Source organism: Nicotiana tomentosiformis, chromosome 7, assembly GCF_000390325.3.
Source record: "Nicotiana tomentosiformis chromosome 7, ASM39032v3, whole genome shotgun sequence".
NCBI lineage: Eukaryota > Viridiplantae > Streptophyta > Magnoliopsida > Solanales > Solanaceae > Nicotiana > Nicotiana tomentosiformis.
The window spans coordinates 127,188,872-127,206,591 of NC_090818.1; positions in this window are offsets into that span (position 1 = coordinate 127,188,872).

Genomic DNA, 17,720 nt, shown 5'->3' on the forward strand with positions numbered 1-17,720 from the left:
AGATTCGAGGGTTTGAAGTTCACTTCACAAATTTGATTGAGAGCTCGGTAGAAGGCGCAATTCGGAGAGATTTTCGGAGGAAGTTTTTTGGTAATGATTCTTAACTCCCTTATGGTTATATTTCACTAATCTATACTTGAATTCATCGTTTAAATTCGGATTTGGGGTGAAACATTGAGAAAAGTTCTTAGGAAGAATTTTGGGGTTTTGATCGAGATTTTGATGTCGGATTTTAGTAAATTTTATATGGTTAGACACGTGAGTGAATGAGCTTTCGTATTTTATGACTTTTACCCGATTCTAAGAAGTGGGCCCTACGAGCAATGTTTGAGTTATATTTCGGAAATTTCGTTAAATGTTGATTTCGTTAATTAGATGAGTCTATTATTGTTGTATTTATGATACGTAATTTCTTTTGGCTAGATTTGGGCCATTCAGAGCCAGATATTCGTGGAAAATGCATTGTGACCGATTAATTGAGCCTTACTCGAGATAAGTGGCTTGCCTAACTTTGTGTGGAGGAAATTCCGTTAATATTTGGAACTATTGTGATATGTGAGCGCCGTGTACGTGAGGTGACGAGTACGTACACGGGCTAGTTGTGGAAAACCCGATTTGTTTTTTACTGAGCAACAACATGTTTTTCCTATTATTTTGAGTTATACAATTTTAATGAGTACTAATCTATTTTCATTCTTAATTGAGTTATTCCAATGTGTGTAGCTATCAAGTTTAGTCTAATACAACATGTCTACGTGTCTTAATTGTTTATGTCGATTATGTGCAGCATGCTTAATGAATTTCCTGCTCCTTCCCTGACTGGTACTTAGTCTAAATTGTAAGAATTTAATGATGTAGTTGTATTTCTATCATTCGTGCTGCATATTTACTTTGGGAGTACGAAACGGTATTCCGGGAGATCCCCCTGTCTTGCACATTTATTTTGGGACTACGGAACGGTATTTCGGGAGATTTTCCTGCACATTTATTTTGGGACTACGGAATGGTATTCCGACAGATCCCCCTTCACATTTACGTTTGGGACTACGGGACGGTATTTTGGGAGATCCCCTGTTGTGTTTCTGTGTACTAAGATGTTACCTTCTATGACTTCATTGTTGTTAAATTTCAGCCTTTATTTTATTGCGGTATTATACTCTATATTGTTTTATTACATATTTTCTAATAGGGCCTTGACCTGACCTCGTCACTACTCGGCCGAGGTTAGGCTTGGTACTTACTAGGTACCGATTGTGGTGTACTCATGCTACTCTCTGCATATGTTTTTCGTGTGCAGATCCAGGTGTACCTTATCAGCCGCACTATCAGCGAGCCAGGGCAGCTTTTGGAGACTTCAAGGTATATCTGCCACGTCCGCAGACCTCGGAGTCCCCTTCTACTCTTTCTCATGTCCATTATCTTATGTATTTTTCCTTGTTAGAGTCTGATGTATAGAGACACTAGATTTTTCCTTTTGTAGTTTATGATTCACGATGTTATGGGTTTTGGGATTTGTTGTGTATTTTTGAATAGTTGGTTAAATTTATATTTTTATTTCATTATTCCGTAAAAATGTTAGGCTTACCTAGTTGTAGAGACTAGGTGCTGTCACGACGTCACACAGAGGAAAAATTAGGTCGTGACAAGTTGGTATCAGAGCTCTAGGTTTCGTAGGTGTCATGAATCACAAACCGGTTTATTAGAGTCTCGCGGGCCGATACAGAGACATCTGTACTTATCTTCGGGAGGCTATGGAACTGTTAGGAAAATTTCACTACTTTGATTCCTTGTCGTGCGAAAATTGTTGACTTCAGAGATTCTAAATTTCTGTATTTTATTCTCTCACAGATGGTGAGGACACATATAAGTGGATCTAATGAATAGTCACCCGCGCCCCCTGCTCAGACTTGAGAGGTACAAGAAGTACCACCCACCTACCTTCAGCGGATTGGCTACAGATGATGCTCAGGGTTTTCTGGAGGAGTGTCATCATATTCTCCGTACTATGGGCGTAGCGGAGACGAGCAAGGTTTCTTTTACTACATTCCAGCTTAGATGAGCAGCCTATCAGTGGTAGCGTGCTTGTGAGTTGAGTAGTCCAGCTGAGGCAGCTTCACTTACATGGACTCAGTTCTCGGACATGTTTTTGAGAGAGTATGTCCCTCAGAGCCTCAGGGAATCATGACGCGCGGAGTTTGAGCAGCTGTGCCAGAGTATGCAGTTCGCTTCAGTGATTTGGCCTGACATGCACCGACCTTAGTTGCCACAGTTCGAGAGAGGGTTCGACGGTTTATTGAGGGTCTCCATCCAAGAATTCGGAGTAGGATGGGCAAGGAATTGGAGATGAATATCTCTTATCAGCAGGCTGTGGGTATTGCCAGGAGATTCGAGGGCATGTTAGCCCGGGATAGAGAGGAGAGGGAGGCCAAGAGGTCTCGAGAGGCTGGTTATTATTCGGGAGCTCGTCCCCCAGCAGCTCGCCATGGTAGGGGTTATGTGAGCCGCCCCGTTCATTCAGCTCTTCCAGCCTCCAGCGGTGTTCCAGCTCCTTCTAGACCCCAGGAGCCTTATTATGCACCGCCAGTATCTAGTGTGCCTCCTGCATAGGGTGTTCCTAGCGGCCGGTCCAGTAGACCTGGCCCGAGCCAGTCACAATAGCCACGCCCTCCCAGAGCTTGTTTTGAGTGTGGTGACACTCGCCACATGGTGAGGGATTGCCCCAGGATTAGGAGGGGTGCACCTCCACAGACTTTTCAGCCACATCGTGCTCCACCGGGTCCTCAGGCTATGATTACAGCACCAGCTGCCACCCCACCTGCTCAACCAGCTCGAGGTAGAGGTCGGGGAGGTAGAGGTCGCCCTAGAGGGGGAGGCCAGGCCAGATATTATGCACTTCCTGCTCATACAAAGGCATTTGCTTCTGATTCTGTCATTACAGGTATTGTTCCGGTCTATCATAGAGATGCGTCGATATTGTTTGACCCAGGCTCTACATATTCTTATGTGTCCTCTTATTTTGCTCCGTATTTGGGCATATCTCGGGATTCTTTGAGTTCCCCTATTTATGTATCTACTCCTGTAGGAGATTTTCTTGTTGTGGACAGTGTGTATCGGTCGTGTTTGATTGTTCTTAGTGGTTTTGAGACCAGAGCCGATTTATTATTGCTTAGCATGGTGGACTTTGATATTATTTTGGGCATGGACTAGTTGTCGCCCCATTATGCTATTATTGATTGTCACGCTAAAACCGTGACGCTGGCTATGCCAAGTTTACCATGATTAGAGTGGAGAGGTACCTTAGAGTATACTCCTAGCAGAGTTATTTCTTTTCTTAAAGCTGAACGAATGGTTGAGAAGGGGTATGGCGCATATCTAGCTTATGTGAGAGATGTCAGTATTGATACCCCTACAGTTGAGTCAGTTCCAGTAGTGAGGGACTTTCCAGATGTGTTTCCAGCTGATCTTCTGGGCATGTCGCCCGACAGAGATATTGATTTTGGCATTGATTTGTTACCGGGCATTCAACTCATCTTTATTCCTCCATATCGTATGGCTCCTCCTGAATTGAAGGAGTTGAAAGAGCAGTTACAAGAATTGCTTGATAAAGGCTTCATTCGGCCCAGTATGTCACTTTGGGGTGCACCTGTCTTATTTATGAAGAAGAAGGATGGTTCTATGCGGATGTGTATTAATTACCGCCAGTTGAACAAAGTCACAGTGAAGAACAGGCACCTATTGCCTCGTATTGATGACTTATTTGATTAGTTACAGGGTGCTAGAGTATTTTTCAAGATTGACTTACATTCAGGTTATCATCAGTTGAAGATTCAGGAGCCGGATATCCCGAAGACTACTTTCAGGACCATATATGGTCACTTTGAGTTTCTTGTGATGTCTTTTGGGCTGACCAATGCCCCAACAACTTTTATGCACTTTATGCACAATGTGTTCCGGCCCTATCTTGACTCATTCGTCATTGTGCTTATTGACGACATTCTGATATACTTTCGGAGTCGGGAGGATCATGAGCAGCACCCGAGGACTGCACTTCAGACCTTGAGAGAAAAGAAGTTATATGCAAAATTTTCAAAGTGTGAGTTTTGGATAGACTCAATGGCATTCTTGGGTCATATAGTATCGAATGAGGGGATCCAGGTGGATCCAAAGAAGATTGAAGCAGTGCAGAGTTGGCCCAGACCGTCCTCAGCTACAGAGATCCGGAGTTTTCTTGGTTTGGCAGGGTATTGCCATCGCTTTGTAGAGGGATTCTCATCTATTGTAGCACCTATGACCAGGCTGACCCAGAAGGGTGCTCCGTTCAGGTGGACAGAGGAATGTGAAGAGAGCTTTTAGAAGCTCAAGACAGCTTTGACTACAGCCCATGTATTGGTATTACATGCAGGTTTGGGGTCTTACACTGTATATTGTGATGCATCGCGGATTGGTCTCGGCGCGGTGTTGATGCAGGATGGTAGGGTGATTGCCTACACGTTCAGATAGCTGAAGGTGCACGAAAAGAACTATCCTGTCCACGATCTTGAGTTAGCAGCTATTGTTCATGCTTTGAAGTTATGGCATTATTTGTACGGTGTTCCTTGTGAGATTTACACCGATCATCGGAGTTTGCAGCATCTGTTTAAGCAGAAAGATCTTAACTTACGTCAGCGGAGATGGTTGGAGCTACTTCAGGATTATGATATCACTATTTTGTACCACCCTGGGAAGGCCAATATGGTGGCCGATGCTTTGAGTCACCGGGCAGAGAGTTTGGGGAGTTTAGCATATCTACCAGCAGCAGAGAGGCCATTGGCGTTGGATGTTCAGGCCTTAGCCAGCCAGTTTGTGAGATTGGATATTTCTGAGCCGAGTCGAGTATTGGCTTGTGTGATCTCCCGATCTTCTCTTTATGATCGTATTAGGAAGCATCAGTATGATAACCCCCATTTGCTTGTCCTTAAGGACACGGTCCAGCACGGTGATGCTAAGGAGGTTACTATTGGATATAATGGTGCATTAATGATGCATGGCAGGCTATGTGTGCCCAATGTAGATGGTTTGCATGAGTTGATTCTTTAGGAGGCTCACAACTCACGGTACTCCATTCATCCGGGTGCCGCGAAGATGTATCAGGACCTGAGGCAACATTATTGGTGGAGGAGGATGAAGAAAGACATAGTAGAGTATGTGGCAATATGTCTAAATTGCCAGCAGGTGAAGTATAAGCATCAGTGACCGGGTGGTTTGCTTTAGAAGATAGAGATTCCAGAGTGGAAATGGGAGCGGATCACTATGGACTTCGTTGTTGGTCTCCCACGGACTCAGCGAAAGTTTGATGCAGTTTGGGTGATTGTGGATAGGCTGACCAAGTCGGCTCATTTCATTCCCGTGATGACTACCTATTCTTCCGATCAGCTAGCTCGAATCTACATCTGCGAGATTGTCAGGCTTCATAGCGTACCGATATCTTTTATCTCTGACCGGGGTACACAGTTTACATCACGGTTCTAGAGAGCTGTAAAACATGGGTTGGGTACTAGGGTTGAGTTGAGCACAACATTTCACCCTCAGACGGACGGGCAGTCCGAGCGCACTATTCAGATATTAGAGGATATGCTCCGTGTGTGTGTGATAGATTTTGTGGGTGCTTGGGACCAGTTCTTGCCACTTGCGGAGTTTTCTTACAATAACAGTTATCGGTCCAGCATTCAGATGGCACCGTATGAGGCTCTGTACGGTAGGCAGTGTCGGTCCCCAGTAGGTTGGTTCGAACCCGGTGAGGCCAGATTATTGGGTACGGACTTGGTTCAGGATGCTTTGCAAAAGGTTAAGGTGATTCAGGATAGACTTCGCACAGCCCAGTCTAGACAGAAGTGTTACGCAGACCGAAAGGTTCGCAATGTTGCATTCATGGTTGGAGAGTGGGTCTTTCTCCGGGTTTCACCTATGAAGGGCGTTATGAGGTTTGGAAAGATGGGAAAGCTGAGCCCAAGGTTCATTGGTCCATTTGAGGTGTTGCGTCGAGTTGGGGAGGTAGCTTATGTGCTCGCCCTGCCTCCCAGTCTAGCAGGAGTACATCCGGTATTCCATGTTTCTATGCTCCGGAAGTATCACGGCGATCCGTCCCATGTGTTGGATTTCAGCTCAATTCAATTGGTCAAGGATCTATCTTATGTTGAGGAGCTAGTGGCTATTTTAGACAGGCATGTCAGAAAGCTAATATCAAAGAACATTGCTTCCGTGAAGGTTCATTGGAGGGGACAACCGGTCGAGGAGGCAACTTGGGAGACTGACCAGGATATGCGCAACCGTTATCCTCATCTTTTCACCACTTCAGGTATGTCTCTATTCTCGTTCAAGGACGAACGATTGTTTTAAGAGGGGGAGGATGCAACGACCCAGCCGGTCGTTTTGAGAGTTAGAGCCTTGAACCCCTATTAACTACTTTCCCCATATCTATTTCTGCTATTGTGACTTGCCGGGATGATTAGTTTTGAGTTTCGGAGTGTTTTGGGACACTTAGTCCCTAAATGAGAGCTTAAGCCTTAGAATTTGGACCGTAGTCGGAACAGTGTGAAGACGGTTCCGGAATAGAATTTAGTCGGTTCCGTTAGCTCCATTAGGTGATTTTGGACTTAGGGGCGTGTCCGGAATGTGTTTTGGGGCCCCGTAGCTCATTTAGACTTGAAATGGCGAAAAATGAATTTTTGAAGATTTGGACCAGTAGTGGAAATTTTGATATCGAGGTCGGACTCCGATTCTGGAGGCTGGAGTAGGTCCGTAATGTTGAATATGATTTGTGTGCAAAATTTGAGGTCATTCGGACGTGGTTTGATAGGTTTCGACATCGGTTGTAGGAATTTGAAGTTTCAAGTTCTTTAAGTTTGAATTGGAGGGTGATTCATGATTTTAGCGTTAGTTGATGTGATTTGAGGGCTCGACTAAGTTCGTATGGTATTTTAGGATTGGTTGGTATGTTTGGTTGAGGTCCCGGGGGGCTCGGGTGAGTTTTGAGTGCTTAACGGATCAAAAGTTGGATTTGTGTTGCTGCTGACGTCTTCAGGCATCTGTCATCTTCGCACTTGCGGTGGAGATACCGCATGTGCGTGATCGCACGTGCGGAGAGGCAAGCGTAGAAGCGGATTTGGGATGTGTGGTCAGGTGTCGCAGGTGCGAAGGGAAATGTCGCATCTGCGATGCCCACAGATGCGCTAAAGGACCCGCAGGCGCGGAGGAGATCGCAGAAGCGGACAATAGTCTGCAGGCGAGTACTCGCAGGTGCGGCCCTTTTTCCGTAGAAGCGGACCCAGCCCTCTTAAGTCATTTCTGCACCTGCGAAGGAAATTTCATATGTGCGGCGTTGCAGGTGCGATCCAAGGTCCGCAAATGCGGAATAACTCGGCAGAAAAGGGACAGATTCGAGGATTTGAAGTTCACTTCACAAATTTGATTGAGCGCTCGGTAGAAGGCGGAATTTGGAGAGATTTTTGGAGGAAGTTTTTGGGTAATGATTCTTAACTCCCTTATGGTTATATTCCACTAATCTATGCTTGAATTCATCGTTTAAATTCGGATTTGGGGTGAAACATTGAGAAAAGTTCTTAGGCCAAATTTTGGGGTTTTGATCGAGATTTTGGTGTCGGATTTTAGTAAATTTGATATGGTTAGACTCGTGAGTGAATGAGATTTCGTATTTTATGACTTTTACCCGATTTGGAGAAGTGGGTCCCACGGGCATTTTTGAATTAAATTTCAAAATTTTTGTTAAATGTTGATTTCGTTAATTAGATGAGTCTATTATTGTTGTATTTATGATACGTAATTTCTTTTGGCTAGATTTGGGCCATTCAAAGCCGGATATTCGTGGGAAAGGCATTGTGACCGATTAATTGAGCTTGACTCGAGGTAAGTGGTTTGCCTAACTTCGTGTGGGGAAAATTCCCTTAAGATTTGGAACTATTGTGATATGTGAGCGCCGTGTACGTGAGGTGACGAGTACGTACACGGGCTAGTTGTGGAAAACTCGATTTTTCTTACTGAGCAGCAACGTATTTTTCCAGTTATTTGAGTTATACCATTTTAATGAGTACTAATCTATTTTCATTCTTAATTGCGTTATTCCGATATGTGTAGCTATCAGGTTTAGTCTAATACAACATGTCTACGTGTCTTAATTGTTTATGTAGATTATGTGCAGCATGCTTAATGAATTTCCTGCTTCTTCCATGACTGGTACTTAGTCTAAACTGTAAGAATTCCGTGATGTAGTTATATTTCTATCATTCGTGATGCATATTTACTTTGGGACTATGGAACAGTATTTCGGGAGATTTTTCTGTTTTGCACATTTATTTTAGGACTACGAAACTGTATTCCGCGAGATCCCCATACGCATTTATTTTGGGACTACGGAATGATATTCCGGGAGATCCCCCTGCACATTTATTTTGGGACTACGGAACGGTATTCCGGGAGATCCCCCCGCATATTTATTTTGGGACTACGGAACGGTATTCCGGGAGATCCCCTTGTACATTTACGTTTGGGACTACGGGACGGTATCTCGGGAGATCCCCTGTTGTGTTTCTGTGTATTAAGCTGTTACCTTCTATGATTTCATTATTGTTAAATTTTAACCTTTATTTTATTGCGGTATTACACTCTATATTATGGGCCTTGACCTGACCTCATCACTACTCGACCGAGGTTAGGCTTGGCACTTACTGGGTACCGATTGTGGTGTACTCATGCTACTCTCTGCACATGATTTTCATATGCAGATCCAGGTGTACCTTATCAGCCGCACTATCAGTAAGTCGGGACAGCTTTTGGAGATTTCAAGATATATCTGTCGCGTTCGCAGACCTCAGAGTCTCCTTCTACTCTTTCTCATGTCCATTATCTTCTGTATTTTTCCTTGTTAGAGTCTGATGTATAGAGACACTAGATTTTTCCTTCTATAGTTTGTGATTCACGATGTTCCAGGTTTTGGGATTTGTGTATTTTTGAATTGTTGGTTAAATTTATATTTTTATTTTATTATTCCGTAAAAATTTTAGGCTTACCTAGTTGTAGAGACTAGGTGCCGTCACGACGTCACACGAAGGAGAAGTTGGGTCGTGACAATAAGAGAGGATAAGCAACTGATGGTCAACATGCCTGCTTGGCACCTAAAGGACGTTTTGATAATTTCAGTTAAAATGGAGCAATACAATTGCTTAAAAAGGAACTTTAGTGTAGCTTCAACATAATATTTTGAGTGTTTTGACTAACTTGCCCCTGGGCTTATGTCATCAAACACCACCACACATTTCTACACTCCAATCCCTCACGTGAGCCCCACGCCCCCAACCTCCCCCCCAACATACTCCCGAATGGTTCAGTGATGCACGTGGAGATTCCATTTATCTTTCCTATATCTTCGTTTGATTTATATTGTTTTAGTGTTGATTGATCAGAGTAACTAATATGCGATATTTAGTTTTTCCCCCCCAAAAAATAATACTTCATAAATTTTAATATCTAAATGTGATTTTTTTACTTTAGTTATCTCAAAAGTGTACTTCTTTGTTGGTTCTTTCTTGGCAATTAAAATATTATTTTCTTTCAAAATAATTTACACAAAAAGATTTATAGTTTAATTAAAGCTAATGTAACTTGTGAAATTGTAGTTATTTTTTGCTGATAATTTATTTTTGTTTAAATAAGTCTTTCTCATTAAAATAATCCCTATTAAATTTATTGGCATCAATTCTATTTAGTTATCTCTTACATTGCATATATATTGTCTGTCAACATCGTAACTTTTAGTTTATTATTGAAATCTTACATGATCAAGCAATTAAAAAAAAAAAAATTATTTATTAGTCCATCTGGAAGATATATAAAACGAGCATTTTAAATTTATAATAAAGCATAATATTTATTAATAATGACGTCATAAGGAAGAATAAAGAAGAAAATATACAATAAATCACAAATTACTACAATATACTATGCCGTAAGAAAAATAAAAGCAGAAAAGTATGCAATAAGAAGGGAAAAGGGGGAAGAAGGAGTACAAATAATTGCACTAGCAGCAAGAAGACTCTATAGATAAAATAATAAAAAGGGTTAAAAAGATTCACAGTAAGAGAAAGTATGCAGTAGGTAGAAAAAAAAAGTAAAAGGAGCATCAGGGCTAGAATTAGGAGCAAGAAGTACGCTCTGAGAGACAAATCTGAGGAGGAAAAGAGTTTTTAAAAAAATATATTTAAAAAGAAAAAAAAAGATTTGAAATATCATATGGTAAATATACTATATTATTACCACTAATTCTTTATCGTTTTGATAATTGCAAAGTGTAGTTACCTCATTTTAATTATGCATAATTTTATGTGGACTAAGTAATTAAATGTACAAATAAATATGTTAAATTGTGTAATTACATTAAACTACACTCAAATTCAACTATATAAAAACTTTCCAAACAAGAGTTTAAATATTTGAGCTTCAAATTATTGGGCTCGTGCTTAGCACGGGCTAACTGCGACTAGTACTCTCAATAAAGACCTTAATCCCGCTACCTATGCAGTAATTAAGTGATAATCTTAAGAAAATAATGATTTGTTCACAAAGTAAGCGAATTATTATTAATTTATCATGAGAAAACAATTGGTCCTGTAAAGATTTGCTGATATAGTTGATCAACAAATTAAAGAAAAATAAACTATTTATTAAGCAGATGTTTGGACATGAATTTGATTGAAAGTTTTAAAAAAAAGTGTTTTGAATCTGTGTTGAAAACAATAGTTTTTGGAACAGATACAATGTGTGTTCTTAATGAAAATATTGTTGAAGACATGGTTGATGAAATTATGGGGGTAAGTGCATATATAGCCATTCTCAGATATGCTATTTGTGAGCACCTTATTTTTTACCGTGTTTGAATATTTCCCGCTCCCATCTTCCCACGCGTGTCCCCACTTTACTTTGTCTCCCCACGTGTGTCCCCACTTTACCTTGTCCCCCGCGCGTGTCCCAACTCTAACTTGTCCCCCCATGCTTGTCCCCTCCCCACCATACCTTGTCCCTCCATGCTTGTCCCCTCCCCACCTTACCTTGTCCCCCCATGCTTGTCCCCTCCCCACCATACCTTGTCCCCCCATGCTTGTCCCCCCCACATGCCTAAAATCAGCCAAAACAAAAGCCAACAACCACCCCAAAAACGAGGTCAAAAGAAAAAGACAGCCAAAAAAAAAAAAAAACAAATCGGCCAAAAACTCTATAAAAGCAGGTTAAAAATGAATCCGGGGGGGGGGGGGGAGGGGGGAAATAATAACCAGCAGCTCCAAAAATCAGCCACAGTAGCTCCCAAAAACAACACCAATAAATCCGAGGAAATACTGTCCAAAACCAGCAAAAGAAAAAATACCTCTGTCGAAATAACCCCTTTTACACTCGAAACGATTGTCTGTATAGATTTCGTCTGGGTCTTGATTCGAGTCTGTCATTGAGGTTTTTGGCCGTTTGGTTCTGTTCCGTTGGAAGGTCCTTGTTTTGGTCGAATTTTAGTTTTCAATTTTCTTGTATTTTTGCTTCACCAAAGGTTCTCCAATATAAAAGGAAGTCCTCAGCGGTAAGGTCCACTCTTTGCACTTATATTATCTCAATTTGATTTTGCTAGCATAGTGAATGATATTGTTTATTGTTGCTCTTCGGTGTTATTTTATCCTTGTTCGTCATCTTAGCATAGTGGATGGATTCATGCTAATCTTTTGCGGCCCATGAAAAATAATAGTTCAGCTCGCCTATTCTTTTGTAAATATTTTCTCCTAGGCCCATTTGATGTTAAGCATGTTAGCTGGTTCCAACAAAGATAGCCAAATAAAATCCGAATTTCTGCAGCCCAGTTCCAACAAAGATAGCCGGTCTATTCCTTTGTCATGACTGCAGATTCGCTTGCGTAGTGTTGTTATGACAAAATTAATAAATTTCATTTCGATCATGCATTCGCTTGCATAGTATGGTTATGACAACATAATATTATCTAAGTTTTTATTTAATATTCCAATAATCAAGAAATAAAAGCGGATATTAAAAAAAAAACATTAAAAAATATATCTATAAATCGCAGTTTGTCCAACATTAATTCAAGTCAAGTCTAAGTCAATAGAGCGACCGTGCTAGAATCACGGGACTCGGAAAATGTCTTACACCTTCTCTCCGGTCAATAGAATTCCTTATCCGGACTTTATTTTCGCAGACCAATAATAAAGGAGTCAAACCTTCCTCTGACTAGGGATTCAAATAAAAGGTGACTTGGAACACCGGCAAAAAAAAATCAATTTCAAGTGGCGACTCTGTAAATAAAATAATTCCTATTTCGAAAATTGTCACTTTAATTGGAAAAACTCTTTAACCTACAACCCACACCAATATCTTTTGGGGGTAGAAAAAGGGGTGTGACAGCTCTGGCGACTCTGCTGGGGAACTTAAAGAATTCGAGCTTGTACATTGACTTTATTTGGCTTTATTAATTTTTGTATATATTGTGATTTATTTGGGACTAATGTGCTACTTGTCCACTTTTTTACTGTCTTGATATTGTTGAACTGTGTATATAAATTGTATCCTCTCTCGCATCCCACTGAGTCTTCTGATAATTAGTTATGTTGTGTTTGCCTACCAGCATCACAAAATTTCTGTCTTGAGATAAAGCCAGTTAGCCTACCAGCTTCTGGTGAAGGATTTAGTCACACATGTTTAGGCGGGAGAGCCGTTAGCTAGCTAGTGCTGTTCTACTACTGGTAATGCTTGACGCTCTTCGGCTCGGGTTGTCCGCCCGGGTAAGCCAGGTCTAGATACCATCTCCTTTAAGATTTACAAACTTAGAAGAACAAGCCACAAGCAATGAATATCCCTAGTAGGCTACGCTTTATTTGCATCATGTGCATTTGACTTAGCAGCAGTCGACTCATGGGCCGAGTTCTGTTTTAGGACAGGTACCTGGGCGAGACCATTATGTCATGTTATGTGCTACTTGTTGCATTGTTTGGGAGGCTTGCATGTCGACTGGCTTTAGCATATATCAGTTGAACGAAGAGAGAGAAAATGATGTGGTTTAGTGCATATGGTTTTTAAATATTAATTTTCATAAATAAAAAAAAACATAGTGTATTTTTACCGAACTACGCGGGTCTGATTCTCACCGGATATGAGATACGTAGGCAAATCTCATCGGTTCCGGCCCCAATTTTAAAAAAAAGAAATTCAAAAATATTTTCCTTCTCCTTAATTCCATGTTTACAATTCTTTCCTTAGAAAAAAAAAAAATACTAAACCCAAAAATATTTTTTATAGTCCCACAGTTGAGTTTTTTTATTTATATTCTTTTAAGGAGTCAAAACCCGAGAAATCGGAATTTTTGTGTGTCAATAATATGTTTGATCAAATCCTAACCCCGTGTCAGCGACAAGTATACCATGAGTGGGGAAAGAGGTAGGTCTGAAAAGAGGCCCAGATCAGAAGGGATACCAGATTTTCTAATTGTCGATCGGATACCACAATTATTGTGGGATTGGTGGAGAGACTTTAAGGAATATGAGCGGAACCAGATAAAGAAATACTTGGGACATTTGGTTCACATGATTACGATAAAGCCCAGGAGGGATGTGATTGAAGCTTTGATTCCGCATTGGGATCCTGAAAATAATGTGTTCCATTTTACCGACTGTGAAATGACTCCGACCTTGGAGGAAATCTCCCATTTCCAGGGGTGGGGCCGCAACCTTCGCCGCCAAAGGCCCATGGTACCAAAAAATATGAATGAGGGTAGGTTTCTGAAGCTTTTGAACATAAATTGCGGACAATACGAAGGTCTAGGAGGCAAATGGGTTAAGTTGGGCCTTTTGTTTCAGTTGTATGGCCTAGAATGCAATTTCGAAAGGAATGTGGAAAAATTGAAATCGAAGGAAGATAAGGAAACATGAAAGATACATAGAAGGTTTACATTTATGGTCACTTTTTTGGGGCGTGTAGTTTTCCCGGAAAGAGAGGGACGCATTGACATCCGTTTGGCAGGTGTAGTTGAGGCTCTGACCTCAGAAGGGAGTGATTATACTTTAGTTTCTATGATTCTTTCTTGCATTTTTCGTGCTTTAACTAGATGTAAAATGGGCGCGAGAAACTTCGATGGTTGCAACATTTTGTTACAGATATGGTTTTTGGAGCATTTCTATCGTCATCCTACGATCACTAATTTTAGTGAGCTATGGCCCAATCATACTTACGATCACCAGAAAAGAATTGATAAATGTGACTTACCAGAGGGGATTGGCGCCTGGAAAGAACTACTTCTTACTCTGTCTGCCAAACAGATCAATTGGAACTACGATTGGTTCTCCTCCAAAGAGGTCATTTGTGAGTCTGCATACCACTCTTATTTGGTACTCATAGGATTGGATGGTGTTCAGTCTTATGCTCCACTTCGGGTAATGCGCCAATTTGCACGACTACAGGAGGTGCCACCAACACGAGATATGAGCAAGTTCTGTTATGATTTTGGTAAAGATCAACCTCATGACGAAGAAGAAATTATGAAAATTTGGTATGCAAGTAAAGTCTCGGAGTTGAATTGATATGGTAGAAGACCGCGATCGTGGAGAGGTGATCCCTGAATATATTACCTGGTTTCATAACCCTTCGTTTCTTAGAGATAGGATTGAAGGATCCAACAGGAGGAGAAACGATCAAAGAGCTATAGAAAGGTTAAAAGAGGAATTGGAGCATTCCCGGATGACCATATCTAAACAACAAGCCCAACTGCAAGCCGGAGTCGCTCAGATTCATTTAAATGTTGAGAAAGATTATCAATCGGCCTTATGGGGCATGGATAAAGATCTAAAGCATGCTAAAAATGAGGCGGCCCGCTTAGAAGAAGAATTGGCAAGCACTATTGGTTTAGTTAGAAGAGTTGAGGCAAATAAAAATGCTGAAATGAGTAAGCTGCAAAAAGACTTGAGTATCATTGAAGAGGATGCACACCAACAACAATTGGAGTTTGATCAACAGAGAGAGCAGTTTGCAAGAGAAAGGGCCCATTCGATACGTTCAAAGGGTCAGTTTCTTGCACAATTGGAAGAAACGAAAAGTCATCAACATGCAGATTTTGAGGTAGAGCGGCGTCAGTGGATGATTGAGAGAGCTGTGCTAAACCGCCGGATTGAAGAATATGAGGGACGCGAGACTGATATGGGTAACGCCCTCAACACTACCCGGATATGGTTGCAGAATTGTCACATGAATATGGGGCAAGCTAGAGAGCAAATACTTCAATTGGCAGAGAAAGTAGCATATATCCATGATGATCATCGTCATCTAAACAATGAGCAAGTTGGTCAACAGGCACGTGCCCTCGTTCCGCAATTGCCGGGAGTGTTTCAGAATTTGTACGAGATGTTGGGGGGAGAGTGGAGGCCAAGGGATGCAGATCATTGATGATATCAGTTTAAGAAAGAATGCCATTGAAGATTAAAGTTTAAGTGCAGTCAATTAGTTTTTAGTTTTTTGCATTTGTCGTATTTTTAATTTTATATTTGTCGCATTTTCAGTCATATTTATGTCTTTAGAGTCATTTTGAAAAAGAAAAAAAAAAGAAGAAAGAAAATTGTTATTTTGTCTCTCCTGAACTACGTAATGATCTGATTCATGCGGCGACATGATACGTAGGCAACCCACAAAAGGTTCGATCAAAATATTTTTCAATGATTCTAAGATGAGGGATCAAAATGAGGCGTGAGTGAAAATATATATATATATATATATATATATATATATATATATATATATATATATATATATATATATATATATAAATAAAAATAAAAATAAAATAAAATAAAAATAAATAAATAATAAGAGCGTCAATAAGAAGCTACCCCATAAGTCGGAATGAAACATGAAGCCTCCAAAAGCATGTTAGAAATAGTGACAATGATAGGAGCATGGCACATTATGTGTGATTTCATATCTATAAAATGCTTAACCCTAACACGTCAGCGCTTAAGGTGGTTGGTTTGTGGTGAAACTGGCAACACACCATTACTTCACTAGATCTAAGGGAGCAGTAGTAATGACCAACGATGATGAGATCGAGCTGATCAGTGATGACCCCCAGGGTCAATCAGTTGAACAAGAGTCACAGGAAATAAGAAAATTGAGACAGCAATTGTCTGATGTATATCAAGCTTGGGTGTCTGGTCAGCCTCCACCCCGTGGTCCCTCAGAGGGAACTTCCACTGTACCCCTGGTTACTCAACCGCCGCTCCATGCAACGAGCGACCACATCCTACCACCAGGGTATGTGCCAAACTACAGCCTCCACGTTGCTCCTGGTACCTCTAATGTGTGACCTCCAGCCGCACCGGTCAGGAACACCCCTCTAGTCGTGTCTGGCGCACCGGCATACACAATCCCGCCTCCACCTCCTGTGACGAGGCCAATCAACGAGCCACCATCTCATGCTTATGATGGCCAATACTACTCTCCAAATATGGCTTTCGGGGTCTCGGCTCCATATAATCAGACTCCTCAGTACGAGTCACCAGTGGAAAATGAAAGGCCTACCAAGACGGTTGAATCGGATGAGATGGCCAGGAAAATGAAAAGTCTTGAATAGAACATAAAGAACATACAAGGATTAGGGGGTCACAAAAGTGTTTCGTTCAGTGATTTATGCATGTTCCCTCACATCCATTTGCCACCAGGATTCAAGACCCCAAAATTCGAGAAATATGATGGACACGGCGACCCTATCGCCCATTTGAAAAGGTACTGCAACCAGCTGAGGGGTGCAGGTGGAAAAGAAGAATTGCTGATGGCTTATTTTGGAGAAAGTCTGGTGTGGGTAGCCTCCGAATGGTTCATTGACCAAGATATCTCTCACTGGCATATCTGGGACGACATGGCCCAAGCCTTCGTCAAACAATTTCAATACAACATAGATATTGCGCCGGATCGCAATTCTCTGTCCAATATGAAGAAAAAGCCGACTGAAAGCTTTAGGGAGTATGCGATCAAGTGGAGGAAGCAAGCAGCTAGAGTTAAGCCACCCATGGATAACCACGAGTTGATCACTATTTTTCTGGAGGCCCAAGAGCCTGATTACTTTCAGAACATGATGTCCACAATGGGTAGGCCTTTTGCTGAAGCAATCAAAATAGGAGAAATGGTCGAAAATGGCCTCAAGACTGGCAGAATTGTAAGTCAAGCTGCTCTCAAAGCCACCACCCAGGCTATCCAAAATGGGTCGGGAAGTTTGGAAAATAGAAAGAAGAGAGATGAAGGTTCCATGATGACTTCGGGATCCAGGGAAGTTCAAAGAGGGGCATCGCACCCTTATGTGCAAGCTCAGCAGGGGCACTCCAGCTACCCTCAACATTACTATCTCCCGCCAATTCCTCAGTACTCTTTGGGACCGCCACAATATACAGTGTTTAATGCTCAATCATATGCTCATCCTCCTAATCAACAGGTACGGGCACCAGCTCCAAGATTACCCCGACCTCAGCAGCAAAATTTTCGGGCACCCTAAAACGCTCGTCCTAGGCAGGATTATGGTCGAGAGCAGAGGCCAGTGGAAAAATTTACTCCATTGGCAGAATCATACTCTAGTCTGTTCCAGAAGTTGAAGCAGATAGGCGTGATTGGACCCATCGCTCCCCACCATATGCATCCCGATTCAC